Source organism: Scyliorhinus torazame, chromosome 15, assembly GCF_047496885.1.
Source record: "Scyliorhinus torazame isolate Kashiwa2021f chromosome 15, sScyTor2.1, whole genome shotgun sequence".
Lineage (NCBI taxonomy): Eukaryota > Metazoa > Chordata > Chondrichthyes > Carcharhiniformes > Scyliorhinidae > Scyliorhinus > Scyliorhinus torazame.
This window is the reverse complement of record NC_092721.1, coordinates 105,918,831-105,940,070: the sequence shown is the minus strand read 5'-3', so window position 1 is coordinate 105,940,070 and position 21,240 is coordinate 105,918,831. Positions and strand designations below refer to the sequence as shown.

The following is a 21,240-nucleotide window of genomic DNA, read 5'->3' as shown; positions in this document are numbered from 1 at the left end:
AGAGAGACATACCAGATCCAGGCATTACAGCTGACCGCATGCTCATCTTAGCCAAAAGGCCGAGAAGCGATGAATTTTCCATTTTTTGAAACTAAGTCCCACGGCGGCTGGGTTCCAAGACACCTTTCCCTCTCGGCAGTGTGGTGGGATATTGCTCCTGATTCATGCTCGGAAGCAAATTAATTATGCACAGGTGAGTATCTCTCCAAATCAAGTGATAGTTGGAGAACTGTTTAATCCGCCCCGCTGCCACCTAATACGGTAGAAAGTTTGTGCCATATTTAAACACCACCCGAACATACATATTAATTCATCAGTGGCACTGTGGTTAGCACTGCTGCCTCGCAGCACCAGTGACCTGAGTTTAATTCCAGCCTTGAGTGACTGTCCATGTGGAGTTTACATTTTCTCCCCATATCAGCATGGGTTTCATCTAGGTGCTTCGGTTTCCTCGCATGTCCAAGATGTGCAGGTTAGGTAGATTGACCATGATCAATGCACGGGGTTATGGGTTAGGGTGGGGAAGTGGGCTAGGTAGAGTGTTCTTCTGGAGGGTTGATGCAGACTCAATGGGCCAAATGGCCCCTTCTGCACTGTAAGGATTCTGTGATTCTCTCCAGACCAGATGTGGGAAGGAAATGTCTCCAGGTGGCTGTGTCCAAGAATAAAGTGGCCCCAAAGTTCACAATGACTCCTTCGAGGCCCTCATCAACGGGGTCCACCAAATCAGGATGTGCTCTACCTAATGGATGGCTCCAGGATGCCTCACTTCACTGGCCTGGGAGATTGTTGCAATTTTGGGTACCCACCCGAGAGGATGAGTGATCTTATCTGCTCTGCTAGGGTAAGTCAACCTTTAGCTCACTCCAAGCTCACACACTCATAATGGCATCATGCACTCAAAGGGATACATTGTTCAGGCATCTCACAAAATATTATAGGGGGACACATCAGAACTGATGGTCTCATGGACACTTTAGCATCACCAGCATCTCATCTATCATGCTGTACACACTCCATCCTCAGTCCTTACTGCGGAGGGTTCAACACAAACAGCAGTTGTGAAGGCTTCCCAACCTCTCCTCCACCTCTTCTCATCATATTCCATCTATTTCATTTGTCTTCATCCAGGCCAAGCTTGCCCACAACAAAAGAGAAAGATCCCAGACTGGAGGAGGGAGAGCCAACATCCTGGAGTTGACCATATTCGAGAATGATGCCACCGGGTTGGTGAGCAAGGAAAGAGATCGCTCCAATTTGTGAAGGTGAGATCGGCCTCTTCTAGCAAACTAGTACGGATGAACCCTCCATGAGTTCATCACATCATAATGATCACAACGAGTGACATACAATGCTGCATTCTACCCGCTAATGAACTAAATCTATCTTCTTTCTCTTACAGACATCAGCAGGCACCAACATAGGCCTGAAACTGTAGGCCACCTCAAAGGAAGAAGCAGAAGAGCCATTGGGAGATCTGTCACTGACTTCATCTGCATCTCCCCCCAGCTCAGAGACATACATGCCAATAGGTCATGGATTAAATTCTGGGGAACACCTCACAGACATGTCTCTGCAGCAGTCAGAGGCAGTGACAGCCCAGGTCTCAGGCACTCTGAAGACTGCTGGAGATCAGACATCTGCTGAGTCCAAGATTGATGATGAGCCTCTGGAAATGACCAATATCACACACCCTGCAGATGCAAAGACATGCGACTGAAAACTAGGTAGAGTTGTGAGAGGCAGTCAACAGACTAGAGCGAAGAATGGAGGAGTCCGTCCTGGTTCTGTGTGATATCATGGCTCTGACAAGCGAATGCCTTGAGGTCCCCTTGGGAAGGTAATATCACTCTCATATTTCTCATGCACTGGAAAACAGGCTGGAGGGGATGTGTTTGTTGTAGTTGGATTAAGAGACAAAGTGACTGCAAGGGTCTAACATCACAGTAAAATGTGGTTTTGATATGTGAATGAACAAAGAGGAACTTCAGTAAGAATTTACATAAGGAAATAAAAGAAATAGTTTTGATGTGTGTTCAACAGCCTGTTTGAGGGGACAGCTGTTTAGATCAGTGTGAACAAGGCCAGACCTGGAGAATCAGTAGCTGTCAGCCTCACAATGGATACCACAAGGGAAAAGGGCACTGTGTGTGGTATAATTATGGTATTCTATAGATGAAATGAAAATTGCTTATTGTCACAAGTAGGCTTCAATTAAGTTTTTTAAAACATATATATTTATTAAAGTTTTTTAACACAATTTTTCTCCCTTACAAACAATAACCCCCCCTCCCCTCGTAACAAAAAGAAACAAGAAATTGCGCAGAGCAAGATATATACATGGCAAAATGATATATTTACACAGCTTTGTACACTGGCCCTCACCCGTACGTGCCAGTTTCCCCAACCCTTCATGTTATCTCTTGCTCATCCACCCTCCCAGGCAGTCCCCCCCCACCCACCCCCCCAGGATGTCCCCTCCACCCCCCCCCCCCCCCCCCCCCCCCCCCCGGTTGCTGCTGACCGACCTTCCTCTAACGCTCCGCGAGATAGTCTAGGAACGGTTGCCACCGCCTGTAGAACCCCTGCGCAGACCCTCTCAAGGCGAACTTAATCCTCTCCAACTTTATGAACCCAGCCATATCATTTATCCAGGCCTCCAGGCTGGGGGGCTTCACCTCCTTCCACATTAGCAAGATCCTTCGCCGGGCTACTAGGGACGCAAAGGCCAGAATGCCGGCCTCTTTCGCCTCCTGCACTCCCGGTTCGTCCACTACTCCAAATATTGCTAGCCCCCAACTTGGCTTGACCCGGACTTTCACCATCTGAGATATTGCTCCCGCCACTCCTCTCCAGAACCCCTCCAGTGCCGGGCATGACCAAAACATATGGACATGGTCCGCCGGGCTCCCTGAGCACCTTCCACATCTGTCCTCTACCCCAAAGAACCTACTCTTTTTTTTAATTAAATATTTTATTGAAAACTTTTGGTCAACCAACACAGTACATTGTGCATCCTTTACACAATATTATAACAACACAAATAACAATGACCTATTTTATAAACAAAAAATGAATAAATAATAAATAACAAAAATGAAAACTAGCCCTAATTGGCTTGTCACAAGTAACACTCTCCAAAAATATTATTTAACAGTCCAATATATAATTATCTGTAGCAACGACCTATACATACTATACAGTATATATTAACAACTCTGAGAGTCCTTCTGGTTCCTCCTCCCCCCCCCCGCCGATCCTGGGCTGCTGCTGCTGCCTTCTTTTTCCCGTTCCGTCTATCTTTCTGCGAGGTATTCGACGAACGGTTGCCACCGCCTGGTGAACCCTTGAGCCGACCCCCTTAGGAGGAACTTAATCCGCTCTAGCTTTATAAACCCCGCCATGTCATTTATCCAGGTCTCCACCCCCGGGGGCTTGGCTTCTTTCCACATTAGCAATATCCTGCGCCGGGCTACTAGGGACGCAAAGGCCAAAACATCGGCCTCTCTCGCCTCCTGCACTCCCGGCTCTTGTGCAACCCCAAATATAGCCAACCCCCAGCTTGGTTCGACCCGGACTCCTACTACTTTTGAAAGCACCTTTGTCACCCCCATCCAAAACCCCTGTAGTGCCGGGCATGACCAAAACATATGGGTATGATTCGCTGGGCTTCTCGAGCACCTCGCACACCTATCCTCCACCCCAAAAAATTTACTGAGCCGTGCTCCAGTCATATGTGCCCTGTGTAATACCTTAAACTGAATCAGGCTTAGCCTGGCACACGAGGACGACGAGTTTACCCTGCTTAGGGCATCTGCCCACAGCCCCTCCTCGATCTCCTCCCCCAGCTCTTCTTCCCATTTCCCTTTTAGTTCATCTACCATAGTCTCCCCTTCGTCCCTCATTTCCCTATATATATCTGACACCTTACCATCCCCCACCCATGTCTTTGAGATCACTCTGTCCTGCACCTCTTGTGTCGGGAGCTGCAGGAATTCCCTCACCTGTTGCCTCGCAAAAGCCCTCAGTTGCATATACCTGAATGCATTCCCTTGGGGCAACCCATATTTCTCGGTCAGCGCTCCCAGACTCGCGAACTTCCCATCCACAAACAGATCTTTCAGTTGCGTTATTCCTGCCCTTTGCCACATTCCATATCCCCATCCATTCCCCCCGGGGCAAACCTATGATTGTTTCTTATCGGGGACCCCCCCAAGGCTCCAGTCTTTCCCCTATGCCGTCTCCACTGTCCCCAAATCTTCAGTGTAGCCACCACCACCGGGCTTGTGGTGTAGTTCCTCGGTGAGAATGGCAATGGGGCTGTCACCATAGCCTGTAGGCTAGTCCCCCTACAGGACGCCCTCTCTAATCTCTTCCACGCCGCTCCCTCCTCCTCTCCCATCCACTTACTCACCATTGAAATATTAGCGGCCCAATAATACTCACTTAGGCTCGGTAGTGCCAGCCCCCCCCTATCCCTGCTACGCTGTAAGAATCCCTTCCTCACTCTCGGGGTCTTCCCGGCCCACACAAAACCCATGATGCTCTTTTCAATCCTTTTAAAAAAAGCCTTCGTGATCACCACCGGGAGGCACTGAAACACAAAGAGGAATCTCGGGAGGACCACCATCTTAACCGCCTGCACCCTCCCTGCCAGTGACAGGGATACCATATCCCATCTCTTGAAATCCTCCTCCATCTGTTCCACCAACCGCGTTAAATTTAACCTATGCAATGTGCCCCGATTCCTAGCTATCTGGATCCCCAGGTAACGAAAGTCCCTTGTTACCTTCCTCAACGGTAGGTCCTCTATTTCTCTACTCTGCTCCCCTGGAAGCACCACAAACAACTCACTTTTCCCCATGTTCAATTTATACCCTGAAAAATCCCCAAACTCCCCAAGTATCCGCATTATTTCTGGCATCCCCTCCGCCGGGTCCGCCACGTATAGTAGCAAATCGTCCGCATACAAAGATACCCGGTGATCTTCTCCTCCCCTAAGTACTCCCCTCCACTTCTTGGAACCCCTCAACGCTATCGCCAGGGGCTCAATCGCCAGTGCAAACAATAATGGGGACAGAGGGCATCCCTGCCTTGTCCCTCTATGGAGCCGAAAATATGCAGATCCCCGTCCATTCGTGACCGCGCTCGCCACTGGGGCCCTATACAATAGCTGCACCCATCTAACATACCCCTCTCCAAAACAAAATCTCCTCAACATCTCCCACATAATAATCCCACTCCACTCTATCAAATGCTTTCTCGGCATCCATCGCCACTACTATCTCCGTTTCCCCCTCTGGTGGGGCCATCATCATTACCCCTAACAACCTCCGTATATTCGTGTTCAGCTGTCTCCCCTTCACAAACCCAGTTTGGTCCTCGTGGACCACCCCCGGGACACATTCCTCTATTCTCATTGCCATTACCTTGGCCAGGACCTTGGCATCTACATTTAGGAGGGAAATAGGTCTATAGGACCCACATTGTAGCGGGTCCTTTTCCTTCTTTAAGAGAAGTGATATCGTTGCTTCAGACATAGTCGGGGGCAGTTGTCCCCTTTCCTTTGCCTCATTAAAGGTCCTCGTCAGTACCGGGGCGAGCAAGTCCACATATTTTCTATAGAATTCGACTGGGAATCCATCCGGTCCCGGGGCCTTTCCCGCCTGCATGCTCCTAATTCCTTTCACCACTTCTTCTACCTCGATCTGTGCTCCCAGTCCCACCCTTTCCTGCTCTTCCACCTTGGGAAATTCCAGCCGATCCAAGAAGCCCATCATTCTCTCCCTCCCATCCGGGGGTTGAGCTTCATATAATTTTTTATAAAATGTCTTGAACACTCCATTCACTCTCTCCGCTCCCCGCTCCATCTCTCCTTCCTCATCCCTCACTCCCCCTATTTCCCTCGCTGCTCCCCTTTTCCTCAATTGGTGTGCCAGCAACCTGCTCGCCTTCTCCCCATATTCGTACTGTACACCCTGTGCCTTCCTCCATTGTGCCTCTGCAGTGCCTGTAGTCAGCAAGTCAAATTCTACATGTAGCCTTTGCCTTTCCCTGTACAGTCCCTCCTCCGGTGCTTCCGCATATTGTCTGTCCACCCTCAAAAGTTCTTGCAGCAACCACTCCCGTTCCTTACTCTCCTGCTTCCCTTTATGTGCCCTTATTGATATCAGCTCCCCTCTAACCACCGCCTTCAACGTCTCCCAGACCACTCCCACCTGGACCTCCCCATTATCATTGAGTTCCAAGTACTTTTCAATGCAACCCCTCACCCTTAGACACACCCCCTCATCTGCCATTAGTCCCATGTCCATTCTCCAGGGTGGGCGCCCTCCTGTTTCCTCCCCTATCTCCAAGTCCACCCAGTGTGGAGCGTGATCCGAAATGGCTATAGCCGTATACTCTGTTCCCCTCACCTTCGGGATCAATGCCCTACCCAGCACAAAAAAGTCTATTCGCGAGTAGACTTTATGGACACAGGAGAAAAACGAGAACTCCTTACTCCTAGGTCTGCTAAATCTCCACGGGTCTACACCTCCCATCTGCTCCATAAAATCTTTAAGTACCTTGGCTGCTGCCGGCCTCCTTCCAGTCCTGGACTTCGACCTATCCAGCCCTGGTTCCAACACCGTATTAAAATCTCCCCCCATTATCAGCTTTCCCATCTCTAGGTCCGGAATGCGTCCTAGCATCCGCCTCATAAAATTGGCATCATCCCAGTTCGGGGCATATACGTTTACCAAAACCACCGTCTCCCCCTGTAGTTTGCCACTCACCATCACGTATCTGCCCCCGTTATCCGCCACTATAGTCTTTGCCTCGAACATTACCCGCTTCCCCACTAATATAGCCACCCCCCTGTTTTTCGCATCTAGCCCCGAATGGAACACCTGCCTCACCCATCCTTTGCGTAGCCTAACCTGGTCTATCAGTTTCAGGTGCGTTTCCTGTAACATAACCACATCTGCCTTAAGTTTCTTAAGGTGTGCGAGTACCCGTGCCCTCTTTATCGGCCCGTTCAGCCCTCTCACGGTCCACGTGATCAGCCGAGTTGGGGGGCTTCCTACCCCCCCCCCCCCCCTTGTCGATTAGCCATCACCTTTTTCCAGCTCCTCACCTGGTTCCCACGCAGCTGTATCTCCCCCAGGCGGTGCCCCCCCGCCCATCCTCTCCCATACCAGCTCCCCCCTCTCCCCAGCAGCAGCAACCCAGTAATTCCCCCCTCCCACCCCCCCCCCCGCTAGATCCCCCGCTAGCGTAATTACTCCCCCCATGTTGCTCCCAGAAGTCAGCAAACTCTGGCTGACCTCGGCTTCCCCCCGTGACCTCGGCTCGCACCGTGCGACGCCCCCTCCTTCCTGCTTCTCTATTCCCGCCATGATTATCATAACGCGGGAACCAAGCCCGCGCTTCTCCCTTGGCCCCGCCCCCAATGGCCAACGCCCCATCTCCTCCACCTCCCCTCCTCCCCCCATCACCACCTGTGGGAGAGAGAAAAGTTACCACATCGCAGGATTAGTACATAAAACCCCTCTTTGTCCCCCACATTCGCCCCACCACTTTGTTCGAACGTTCTTTTTAATAACCCGCTCATTCCAGTTTTTCTTCCACAATAAAAGTCCACGCTTCATCCGCCGTCTCAAAGTAGTGGTGCCTCCCTCGATATGTGACCCACAGTCTTGCCGGTTGCAGCATTCCAAATTTTATCTTCTTTTTATGAAGCACCGCCTTGGCCCGATTAAAGCTCGCCCTCCTTCTCGCCACCTCTGCACTCCAGTCTTGATAAACGCGGATCACCGCGTTCTCCCATTTACTGCTCTGAGTTTTCTTCGCCCATCTAAGGACCATTTCTCTATCCTTAAAACGGAGGAATCTCACCACTATGGCTCTGGGAATTTCTCCTGCTCTCGGTCCTCACGCCATCACTCGGTATGCTCCCTCCACCTCCAACAGGCCCGCCGGGGCCTCCGCTCCCATGAACGAGTGCAGCATCGTGCTCACATATGCCCCGACGTCCGCTCCCTCCACACCTTCAGGAAGACCAAGAATCCTCAGGTTGTTCCTCCTTGCGTTGTTTTCCAGTGCCTCCAACCTTTCCACACATCGTTTCTGATGTGCCTCCTGCGTCTCCGTCTTCACCACCAGGCCCTGTATGTCGTCCTCATTCTCGGCTGCCTTTGCCTTCACGACCCGAAGCTCCCGCTCCTGGGTCTTTTGTTCCTCCTTTAGCCCTTCGATCGCCTGTAGTATCGGGGCCAACAGCTCTTTCTTCATTTCCTTTTTGATCTCTTCCACACAGCATTTCAAGAACTCTTGTTGTTCAGGGCCCCATGTTAAACTGCCACCTTCCGACGCCATCTTGGTTTTTGCTTGCCTTCCTTGCCGCTGTTCTAAAGGATCCACTGCAATCTGGCCACTTTCTCCTCCTTTTTCCATCCGTATCCAGGGGGGATTCCCTTCTGGTTTACCGCACAGTGTTTTTAGCCGTCAAAATTGCCGTTGGGGCTCCTATCAAGAGCCCAAAAGTCCGTTTCACAGGGAGCTACCGAAACGTGCGACTCAGCTGGTCATCGCCGCACCCGGAAACCCCCCAAAGAACCTACTCAACCTCGCCCCCGTCAAGTGGGCTCTGTGGACCACCTTAAATTGTATCAGGCTGAGCCTGGCACACGAGGAGGAGGAATTAACCCTACCTAGGGCATCAGCCCACAGACCTTCCTTGATCTCCTCCCCCAGCTCCTCCTCCCATTTCCCCTTCAACTCTTCTACCAGCGCTTCCCCCTCTTCTTTCAACTCCTGGTGTATTTCCGACACCTTGCCCTCCCCGACCTATACACCCGAGATCACCCTATCTTGAACTTCTTGTGCCGGGAGCAATAGGAATTCCCTCACCTGTCGCCTCACAAAAGCCCTCACCTGCATATATCTAAAGGCATTTCCCGGGGGTAACTCGAACTTCTCGTCCAGTGCCCCGAGGCTCGCAAACGTCCCGTCGGTGAACAGGTCCCCCATTCTTCCAATCCCCGCCCGATGCCAGCTCTGGAACCCCCCGTCCATCTTCCCCGGGACAAACCGGTGGTTACCCCTGATCGGGGTCCACACCGATGCTCCCTTTGCACCCCGGTGCCGTCTCCACTGGCCCCAGATCCTTAGCGTTGCCGCCACCACCGGGCTCGTGGTATACTTTGTCGGCGAGAGCGGCAGCGGTGCCGTCACCAATGCCTCCAGGCTCGTTCCTTTACAGGACGCCATCTCCATCCTCTTCCATGCCGCCCCCTCTCCCTGCATAACCCACTTGCGGATAATCGCCACATTTGCTGCCCAGTAGTAGCTCCCCAGGTTTGGCAGCGCCAACCCTCCTCGGTCCCTACTGCGTTCCAGGAACCCTCTCCTTACTCTCGGGGTCTTATTCGCCCACACAAACCCCATAATACTCCTGCCTACTCTCTTAAAAAAGGCCTTAGTGATCACGATGGGAAGGCACTGAAACACAAACAGAAACCTCGGAAGGACCACCATTTTGACCGACTGCACTCTACCTGCCAGCGAGAGCGGTAACATGTCCCATCTTTTGAAATCCTCCTCCATTTGCTCCACCAACCTCGTCAGATTCAGTTTATGTAGGGTCCCCCAACTCCTGGCGATCTGGATCCCCAGATACCGAAAGCTCCCCTCCGCCCTCCTGAGCGGTAGGTCCCCTGTCCCTCTTTCTTGGTCCCCCGCCTGTAATACAAAGAGCTCACTCTTCCCTACATTGAGCTTATAGCCCGAAAACTCCCCAAACTCCCTTAGAGTCTGCATGACCTCCACCATCCCCTCCATTGGATCCGCCACGTACAGCAACAGGTCATCCGCATATAGCGACACCCGATGCTCTTCTCCCCCTCGGACCACCCCCTTCCATTTATTAGACTCCCTCAATGACATGGCCAATGGTTCGATCGCCAATGCGAACAACAGGGGGGGACAGGGGGCACCCCTGCCTCTTCCCTAGGTCCAGTCGAAAGTACTCCGACCTCCGCCGGTTCGTCACTACACTTGCCATCGGGGCTCTGTAAAGGAGCTTAACCCAATTGATAAACCTTACCCCGAACCCAAACCTGCGTAGCACCTCCCAGAGGTACTCCCACTCTACTCGGTCAAAGGCCTTCTCCACGTCCATAGCTGCCACTATCTCCGCCTCTCCCTCCTCCGATGGCATCATTATCACGTTTAAGAGCCGCCGCACATTGGTGTTTAGTTGCCTGCCCTTTACAAATCCCGTCTGGTCCTCGTGGATTACCCCCGGGACACAGTCCTCGATCCTCGTGGCCAGCACTTTTGCCAGCAACTTTGCATCCACATTGAGGAGCGAGATCGGCCTGTACGATCCACATTGCAGTGGGTCCTTGTCCCGCTTTAGGATCAAAGAAATTGTCGCTTCCGACATTGTCGGGGGCAGGGTCCCCTCCTCTCTTGCCTCATTAAAGGTCCTCACCAGTAGCGGGGCCAACAGGTCTGAGTACTTCCTGTAGAACTCCACCGGGAATCCGTCCGGTCCCGGGGCCTTCCCCGCCTGCATGCTCCCCAAACCCTTGCTCAGCTCCTCCAACCCAATTGGTGCCCCCAAACCAGCCACCTCTTGCTCCTCCACCCTCGGGAATCTCAGCTGATCTAGGAATCGTCTCACCCCCTCTTCCCCCGCTGGGGGCTGGGATCTGTACAGCTCTTCATAAAAGGCCTTGAATACCTCGTTTATTTTCGTCGCACTCCGAACCGTGGCTCCCCTTCCATCTTTGACTCCCCCTATTTCCCTCGCTGCCATCCTCTTACGGAGCTGGTGTGCCAGCATCCGACTAGCCTTTTCCCCATACTCGTAGGTCGCCCCCTGCGCTTTCCTCCACTGTGCCTCCGCCTTCCCTGTGGTCAACAGGTCAAACTCCGTCTGGAGCCGTCGTCTTTCCCCAAGTAATCTTTCCTCTGCGTATCTCCTGTCCACTCTCAAAATCTCCCCCACTAACCTCTCCCTTTCCATACCCTCTGTCTTCTCCCTATGAGCCCTAATGGAAATTAGCTCTCCCCTGATCACCGCCTTCAACGCCTCCCATACCACCCCCACCCGCACCTCCCCATTGTCGTTGGCCTCCAAGTATCTTTCGATACACCCCCTCACCTTCCCACACACCACCTCGTCCGCCAGCAGTCCCACATCCAGCCGCCACAACGGGCGTTGGTCCCTCTCCTCTCCCAGCTCCAGTTCCACCCAGTGCGGGGCATGGTCCGAAACGGCTATAGCCGAATACTCCGTCCCCTCCACCCTCGGGATGAACGCCCTACCCAGAACAAAGAAATCTATCCGGGAGTAGGCTTTGTGTCCATGGGAGAAGAAAGAAAATTCCCTGGACTGCGGCCTTGCAAACCGCCATGGGTCCACTCCCCCCATCTGATCCATAAACCCCCTAAGTACCTTGGCCGCCGCCGGCTTCTTTCCAGTCATTGATTTGGAGCGGTCCAATGCTGGATCCAACACTGTATTGAAGTCCCCTCCCATTATCAGGCCTCCTATCTCCAGGTCCGGAATGGCTTCAATGAAGTTACTGTGAAAAGCCCCTAGTCGCCACATTCCGGCACCTGTTCGGGGAGGCTGTTATGGGAATTGAACCGTGCTGCTGGCCTGCCTTGGTCTGCTTTCAAAGCCAGCTATTTAGCCCTGTGCTAAACAGCCACTTTTTAAGAATCTATCAGGGTTGTTGCCAAGCAGAAAAGAGAAGGTTAGGTCTGAGCGTTGTTTAAGTTAAGGGGCGCGATTCTCCACTCCCACGCCGGTTGGGAGAATCGCCTGGACCGCCGAAATTTCCGGGGCCGCCGGTCCGACGCCCTCCCGCGATTCTCCCGAGTGGCGGGAACGGGCCAGTCGGGTTTCGCGGGCCGCAGGCCGGAGAATCGCCCGAGATACCCAAAATGGCGATTCTCCGGCACCCCCGCGATTCTGAGGCCCGGATGGGCCGAGCGGCCAGGCCAAAACGGCGGGTTCCCCCCAGCGCCGTCCACACCTGGTCGCTGCAGTCGTGGGCGGTGCGTGAACACTGGGGGGGCGGCCTGTGGGGGGGCGAGGGGGGATCCTGCACCGGGCTTCACCTTGAATGTGCCATGGACCGCGATCGGTGCCCACCGATCGTCGGGCCGTCCTCTCTGAAGGAGGACCTCCTTCCTTCCGCGGCCCCGCAAGATCCGTCCCCCATCTTCTTGCGGGGCGGATTTGGACAGGACGACAACCACGCATGCGCGGATGACGTCCGTTATGCGGCGCCGGCCGCGTCATCTATTCGGCGTCACTTTTACGCGGGTGACAAGGCCTGGCGCGGGTAGATGACGCGGCCCCGATACTGGCACATTGTCAGGGCCTGAATCGGTCGGGACCGGGGCCATTCCGCGCCGTCGTGAACCTCGACGGCATTCATGACGGCGCGGCCAATTCGGCGTGGGGGTGGAGAATCCTGCCCCTTGGTCTTTTGGAACTGTTTTAAAGTACTGTTAACTGCACAAAGCCATTCTTGTGTTTAAGTGTAATTTAATATTTTTTGTTGATTTACTTTTTAATAAATGTCTACTTTAATATAAAATCATCACAAATGTTTGGAGATTTCAGAAAACCTCATAATATACAAATTTCAAAAAGTGTTGTGGCAGTTGTGGGGATTGGACAGCTTGGCATTTACCATCAGCTGTGCCTTAACACCTTGATCAACCAGATTCTGCTGGATTTGCGCTCAGACCTGCACTCCACCTCTACAGGCATTATTGGTGAGGCGAGAGAGGGGCAGGGCACTTTGATGCCCCTCCAGGAGCCCCTTCTCCTCAAAAAGGCAGGCAAGGGTCCAGCAACTGGAGACCCCAGGGCCATCCATCCAAGTGACTCCTAGAGACTTTAGCCAGCTCCAATTCCTTCAGTCTGTAACCCCATCACCTCCAGCTGAGGGGGTGTATCTACCCCATAACAGTACACCCAAAGCGGGCCCGTGGCGCACAAGTCTCAGTCCTCAATAGGACATCCTCCAAAGTCACCAAAGACAACAGGGCGCAGCAATCAGCAGCCTGCCTCCACCCCTGCTGTGGTGGGGTTAGACAAATTAAGAAACTTTGACATAATTTCTGGGTCACGGGCGTACAATGTCTGTTAATATCATACACCTTTGTTCATAAGAATGGCCTCTTCATTTGAAAGCATCATGCATGTACATCTATATGCCCTCTTATTGTGAAGGTCAGCCATGTTCCGGTCGGTATTCGCCTCCTTTTTGTACCTGTCATGTGAGCTGTCATGTGAGAGTACCTTTAAGACATGGATGTTTAAGCAATGTACCTTTAAGAAAACAGTGATGTCAGAGAGTCGGTGGAGCTGAGGTCAGGTCAGCCATTTTGCAGTTTAGAGCTGCAGTTTGGAGGAAAAGAGCTGGGTGTCTGTCTGTGTTTTGCAATAAGCTGGATTTGCTGTGATCTCTGCCATGTAAGACTATCTCTGGATCATTTGGGTGATTTAAACTCATAATAGTAAAGCCTTTAACCTAATGTGATTCTGTTTAAAGGTGTTATGCCTCTTGGAAGTTTGAAGGAACATTTTAAGGAATTATTTACTGTTGCAATATTTTCGGAGTTATCTTTGAAGTAAGGGGTGTTAAGAGATCCAATGTTTATTTAAGATGTTAAGTTGAGTTCATGAAATAAACAGTGTTTTGTGTTTAAAAACCCACGTGTCCATTATTGTAATCACACCTAGGGAACAAGCCGTGTGCTAGTAAAAGCAACAAATGCATTAAAGGGAGAGGTTGGTTGAACTCCATGATACATTTTTGGGGTTCTGAAAATGCCTCACCCATAACATACCTCACATTCATGTGATGTGTAGTTGACATATGGGGCGGGATTCTCCGACCCCCCGCCGGGTCGGAGAATCGCCGGGGGCTGGCGTAAATCCCGCCCCCGGCGGTTGCTGAATTCTCCGGCACTGGATATTCGGCGGGGGTGGGAATCGCGCCGGTTGGCGAGCCCCCCCCCCGGCGATTCTCCGGCTGCGATGGGCCGAAGTCCCGCTGCTGGAATGCCTGTCCCGCCGGCAAGAATCAAACCGCCTCTCTTACCGGCGGGACAAGGTGGCGCGGGCGGGCTCCGAGGTCCTGGGGGGGGGGTGGGGCGATCTGGCCCCGGGGGGTGCCCCCACGGTGGCCTGGCCCGCGATTGGGGCCCACCGATCCGCGGGCGGGCCTGTGCCGTGGGGACACTCTTTTCCTTCCGCCTTCGCCATGGTCTCCACTATGGCGGAGGCGGAAGAGACCCCCTCCACTGCGCATGCGTGGGGATGCCGTGAGCGGCCGCTGACGCTCCCGCGCATGCGCCACACGGCAAAGTCAGTTTCGCGCCAGCTGGCGGGGCACCAAAGGCCTTTCCCGCCAGCTGGCGGGGCACCAAAGGCCTTTCCCACCAGCTGGCGGGGCGGGAATCAGTCCGGCGCGGGCCTAGCGCCTCAAGGTTAGGGCTCGGCCCCTCAAGATGCGGAGGATTCCGCACCTTTGGGGCGGCGCAATGCCGGACTGATTCACGCCGTTTTTGGCGCCGGTCGGCGGACATCGCGCCGATTACGGAGAATCCCGCCCGTGCTATTTACACTACACCTGTTTTATGTCAAGGAATTATGACAAACTCTTTACTGGAAGTGTTTTGTTATGGGCCCCGGTTTAGAGAACCCCAAAGTGTATCATGGAGTTCGCCTGACCCACAACTTTTAATAGATTGTGGTATGGGGAGCACACGGCCCACTCTACAGGTGTGGTAGAGCAGAAATGGAAAAGTATTTTTTAAAGCAAAACAGTGTTTATTCTATGAACTCAAGTTAACCTTTTTAAAACATACAGTGAACATCTTAGCAACCATTAATTCAAATAAAACCCCCAAAGAATACAGCACTGAGTAATCCTTAAGCTGTCCTTTTAACATCCTTAAACAGAAGCACATCAGGTTAAAGTCACTACTGAGAGCAGTTGTTAGTTTTAAATCACCAAAGGATCGATTTACAGTTTTTAGATTACAGAGAGAGAGACTAATACCCCTTCTGGCTGTGACTGCAGCTATCCAGCTCCGAAAACGAAACTAAAACACACCCTGCAGCAAACAGCCTAAAACAAAAGTAAAAAGCCGACAGACAGCCCAGCTCCTCCCACACTCTGACATCACTGATAAACACCCATTTCTTAAATGTACATTTCTTAAACACCCATTTCTTAAAGGTACTCTCACATGACAGTTAGCAAAATGCATTAGCAGCCATACTCTTTACAAGACAGCATGGAGTTAGACATCCTCACCAGCATTGTAGGAGTAGCTGTAATTTTCTCTCTAAATTACAGGGCTGTCTTCATTGGTAGTGCCAAAGCACAAGACCTGCATCCGTAATGGCCTCTCCAACCATGTGCACATCTCATTGGTCTCCAAAGTAGTGGATCGCCATTGACAGGTCGATCCCGGGGTCTCGCACAATCGATTATCATTGCATTCCAAATTGCGCAAGACTTAGCATTCTTGTAATGACAAGTGAATCAGCTCATCGCCTGCCGAAACGCCCTAATTCACGCGAGACTCGGGATTTCTCAGAGTGGAAAATCGAATTAGTTGAATCGTGAACTCCAGCGGAGAGACAAAGGCTTGTCACACATGATCAGTGCAGTGAATGCGTTCAAGTTGAAACTGGGCCTGAGATACTCTCAGTTAAAGAACAAAATTGCTGAGCACTTGCCAAATCTGGAGGAAGTCCAACAACAGGTCAAACAGAAAGTTCCATCCAAACAAATTCTGTGACCACCTGAACATATTGGAAAAAGAATTCAGCAGATGATTTCAGGAGTTGGACAAGGTGGAACAAATCACTATGCTTGTCTCAAATCCTTTTCTTCACGTGGACAGCAACATTTCAGCAGGTGTTTGAACAAAGCAATGGACTTAACATGGAAATCATTGCCATGCAAAATGACAGAACTGAAAGCTAGGTCACGGGACAAATACTTTTTAGGATTTGTAAACTGAGAGAAGTTCTATCTTCTGACATCTTCATACTTAATGTGAGTGAAGGCCTACTTTGGTTCCTGTAATGACACCTTGGACTATTGCGTGGTCAATTCCCACCCCACTTGAACCGGAGTTGTAACACGGGTGAAATAAGATTTTATTTCAAATACTCGAGGTCCTTGGTTGAGCCCAATAAAGTACAGTCACCAGGTTTGTAGCTCTAACACAAGAACCCTTTTACTATTCACAGTATTATAATTAAACTGTCAGAAAATATAACTGATTATCTAATACCCCTTTCCCAACCCCCTCCCCTCTTTCTAACTACCCCCACTCTTTACACACACACAAAACACAGAGGGGAAAAGGTGGTGGAAACGGAAAGAAAATACTAATGAAATAAAAGGATAAAGATCTTTGATGCACTCGGATGATTTCTGATTAGTGTCTTTCTGGAATTCAGCCTCTGTTTTGATACTTCTTCCTTATAGGCTTGAGAAGGGTGTCTCTGGCAAGATATCCCTCATCTCTACAGACTCCGCATCATTCCAAGTTCACAGCAAAGGATGTGCCAGGCACTCACTGATTTCAGAACAATAACACAGTTCTTTCACTTCAGCAAGCAGGAGAGAGAGTGTTCCTTTCACTTCCAAGGTCTAAACACTTCTGCCCAATTCTCTCCAAATGTATCGCACAGGAACCAATCACTGATCGTTGTCAGGTAAAACTATCCCTGGACAACCCATCAGTTGTCAGCCAACCAATCGATCCGACTCCCTCCAAACCTGGGTACCTTAGATCCACTTGGTGCCGAGGAATCTGACTTCTCTCTTCCAAAAACAAGATCTGGGAAACATAGTGTCCTGACAAGCAGCTTCAACTTTGAGACTTCTGCCTAAAGGCATAATATAAAATAAATGGGAACAAAGGAAATAAACAGGACGGACTCTTACATTCCACATATCTTTGTGAGATGGCATTTTCCCAAATCAAAATCATCAAGTCCAAATATCGCACTCGTCTCACAGATGCCCATCTGATGGACTTTATGAGATGGGACATCTCAAACTGCAACCCAGACTTCACAGCACTCATAGACAATTTTGCAAGCACATGCGTCACACTCAGAATAGGTGAGTGTTCATACATTTTTGGCGGTTTTAGTAAAGTTGAATTTTTTAATGTAGATCTTGTGCTGCATTTGGTTTCTTATTGGCTTATTATTGCTTAATAAGGTTGGAGATCATTGCTTTAGAAATAGTGTCTGCACTGTTGTGCTGACTTTCATTTCCCAGAATGCATTATAGGGTTAACCACTGGCCTTTCCAAAGAGTAGTGCCTGGTGAATTATGAGGGCTGAAGGGGCAAGTCCAGATGCTGGACTTGCTCTTGATGCTACTGGTTGCAAAGGCCTTTCAGTGCAGTGGCATGCCACTAAAGAATTGTGGCCATGTCCCACTGCCTGCACCTTACTCCTCCTGTAAGTTTGTGGCTCTCAGTGTGGCACGGGCACATCTTCCATGTCGTGCTTCTTTGAAGGCATTCTCATGTGGAAGCTGACCCTCATCTCCCTCTTCAGATTCCTGCCTTCCTGCTCATCATCGCCTGAGGATTTCTCAGCCTCCTCCATGTCTCCCTCTGGACCGATTAGGTGCCAGGTTGTGAAGGGTGCAACGGACCACAATTATGCTGGACAGCCCCTCTGGAGAGTACTGCAGAGCCTCGCCTGAGCAGTCCAAACATCGGAAGCGCATCTTCAAAATGCCAATGGTCGGCACAATGATGGATTATATTGCATTGTACATTCTGAGGATGATGCATGGGTGTTACAAGCCATTGTCTGATCAGGTACCCCTCATCTCCAAGTAGTCATCGCTGTAATTGCTGCAGCTCTTCGAATCTGTGAGGGTCCTGGGAGTGAGTCACAATGTTTGAGTCATGGAAAGTCCCAGGGTACCTGGCACAAATATCTGTGATGTGCTTCTGATGACCCCACACCAGTTAAACGTTCAGGAAGTGGAACCCTTTTCTGTTAATGAATATCAGGGGCTGGTGACATGGAGCTTTCACTGCCACATGTGGGTGATCAATTGCACTCTGCACTGTCGGGAAGCCTGAGATATCTGCAAACCCCAGAAATCTAGCAGCCTGGCTAGCTTCATCAAGTGTGAAGTTGACATAATGATGAGCCTTACTGTGGAGTGTATCTATCATCGCTTTGGTAAATTTCTGTGTTGAGGACTGTGAGATGCCGCATAGGTCCGCTATGGATCCTTGGAAAGATCCGTGGTCAAAAAGATTGAGTGCCACTTCCGGGTCGCGGCGATGTGGAGCTAAGCCGCGTGTGTCGGCAGCTCCGGCAGAAACTGACTTTTGGGCCCGCTAACGGAGCCCCAACGGACCTGTAAAAAAAAAAACCTGTGGGGAAGAACGGAGGAAGCCCCCTACAGCCCTGCATGGACCGGATCTGTGGTGAAACGGCAAGGAAAGCGGCCCTGGAGCAGGGGAGAAGAAAGAAGAAAAAAACAAAATGGCGGCGCCCACGGACAGAGAGGAGATGAAAGAGTTCATCAAGGGCTGCTTCGAGGAGCTGCGTAAGGAGATGGTGGCGCCTATACTGGCAATGGTGGAAAAACTTGGAGCAACCCAGAAAGCCCAAGAGGTGAAGATCCAGGAGATCCAGGAAAAAGTGAGTGAGAACGGCGATGAGCTCGTGGGCCTGGCGGAGAGAGTGGAGCGGCACGAGGCGCTGCACAAGACGTGGGCGGGAAGACTCGAAGACCTGGAGAACAGATCAAGGAGAAACAACTTGAGGATCCTGGGTCTCCCAGAAGGAGTGGAGGGGGCCGATGCCGCGGCATATGCGGGCACAATGATCGGGACGCTGATGGGCGCGGAGGCCCCCCCGGGGTTGCTGGAGCTGGATGGGGCGCACCGAGTGCTAGCGAGGAAGCCCAATGCAAAAGAGCCACCAAGGGCGATGGTGGTGAGATTTCACCGATTTACGGACAGAGAGAGGGTCCTGAAATGGGCCAAGAAGGAACGGAGCAGCAAGTGGGACAATGTGGAGATCAGAATATACCCGGACTGGAGCGCGGAGGTCGCTAAGCGGAGAGCGGGTTTCAACCGGGCCAAAGCGGTGCTGCACCGGAAAGGGGTGAAATTTGGAATGCTGCAGCCAGCGCGACTGTGGGTTACACATAATGGCCAACACCACTACTTCGAAACGCCCGAAGAGGCGTGGACCTTTATATTAGCTGAAAAATTGGACTCTAATTGAGGGTTTGTGTGGGAGGGGGGTGTTTGAGGGGTGAAGTATGATGGTTGTTGTACATAGGGGGTCAACCACGCACAGGAAAGGATATATGGGCTGGGGGAGAGGGATAAGGCCATGACAGGAGCAGCGCCATGGGGGGGGCGGGGCAGGCTTTGGGAAGCGAGGGTTTTTTACCTCGCGCGGCAAAAAATAAAAATAAAAAGGGCGGGAAGGGGACAAAGGAATGTACATTGATTGGGAGAGTCCCACACGGGGGGATTAAAGGGATGGCGGGGGAAGCCGGGGTCAGCAGGTGTCAGCTGACTTACGGGAGGGATATGGGGGAGCAAAAAAGCTAGACGGGGATCTAGCAGGAGGTGGGGGGGGAAGGGGGTGGGAGAGGAGGGAGGGGGGGGGAGAGGAGGGAGGTGGGGAAGGGGGGGGGAAAGGGTTGCTGCTGCACTGGCCGATAGAGAACGGGACACAGAAGAGGTGGCTGGGACGGGGGTCCCCCAGCTGGGGGACTGAAGAGTGAGGGAGACGCGGACAAGGGACTGGCCCAGAAAAGGAGATGGCTAGTCGGCGGGGGGGGGTGTGAGAGTCCCTCCAATCCGGCTGATAACGTGGAACGTGAGGGGCCTGAATGGGCCGGTGAAGCGGGCTCGAGTGTTCGCGCACATGAAGGGACTGAAGGCAGATGTGGCAATGCTCCAAGAGACACACCTGAAGGGGGCGGACCAGGTCAGGTTAAGAAAGGGATGGGTAGGACAGGTATTTCACTCGGGATTGGACGCAAAAAATAGAGGGGTGGCAATTCTGATGGGAAAGCATGTGTCATTTGAGGCCAAGACTATCGTAGCGGATAATGGAGGGAGATATGTGATGGTGAGCGGTAGGTTGCAAGGGACGTGGGTGGTGTTGGTAAATGTATACGCCCGAACTGGGATGATGCTGGATTTATGAAGTGCATGTTGGGGCGCATTACGGACCTGGAGATAGGAGGACTAATAATGGGAGGGGACTTCAATACGGTGCTGGACCCAGCACTGGACCGCTCCAGATCAAGGACGGGAAAGAGGCCGGCGGCGGCCAAGGTACTTAGGGGGTTTATGGATCAGATGGGGGGAGTGGATCCATGGAGGTTTGCAAGACCGCAGGCCAGGGAATTTTCTTTTTTCTCCCACGTGCATAAGGCTTACTCCCGGATAGATTTCTTTGTTCTGGGCAGGGCGCTCATCCCGAGAGTGGGGGGGACGGAGTATTCGGCCATAGCCGTTTCGGACCATGCCCCGCACTAGGTGGAACTGGAGCTGGGAGAGGAGAGGGACCAACACCCGCTGTGGCGGCTGGATGTGGGACTGCTGGCAGATGAGGTGGTGTGTGGGAAGGTGAGGGGGTGTATTGAAAGGTACTTGGAGGCCAACGACAACGGGGAGGTGCGAGTGGGGGTGGTATGGGAGGCGTTGAAGGCGGTGATCAGGGGAGAGCTGATCTCCATCAGGGCTCATAGGGAGAAGACAGAGGGAATGGAAAGGGAGAGGTTAGTGGGGGAGATCTTGCGAGTGGACAGGAGATACGCAGAGGCCCCGGAGGAAAGATTACTTGGGGAAAGGCGACGGCTCCAGACGGAGTTTGACCTGCTGACCACGGGCAAGGCGGAGGCACAGTGGAGGAAGGCGCAAGGGGCGACTTACGAGTACGGGGAAAAGGCTAGTCGGATGCTGGCACACCAGCTCCGTAAGAGGGCGGCAGCGAGGGAAATAGGGGGAATCAAAGATGGAAGGGGAGCCACGGTTCAAAGTGCAACGAAAATAAATAAGGTATTTAAGGACTTTTATGAAGAGCTGTACAGATCCCAGCCCCCAGGGGGGAAAGGGGGGATGAGGCGATTCCTGGACCAGCTGGGGTTCCCGAGGGTGGAGGAGCAGGAGGCGGTTGGTTTGGGGGCA

General features: G+C 52.0%; 1 long non-coding RNA gene across 1 annotated transcript; it reads left to right on the top strand.

Moving 5' to 3' along the window:
- The first annotated feature begins 1,138 nt into the window (after positions 1 to 1,138).
- LOC140391425 (uncharacterized) lies at positions 1,139 to 16,421 on the top strand. Its single transcript, XR_011935060.1, has 3 exons — positions 1,139 to 1,265; positions 1,403 to 1,840; positions 15,381 to 16,421. It is a non-coding gene; the product is annotated as an uncharacterized lncRNA (long non-coding RNA).
- Positions 16,422 to 21,240: the final 4,819 nt, after the last annotated feature.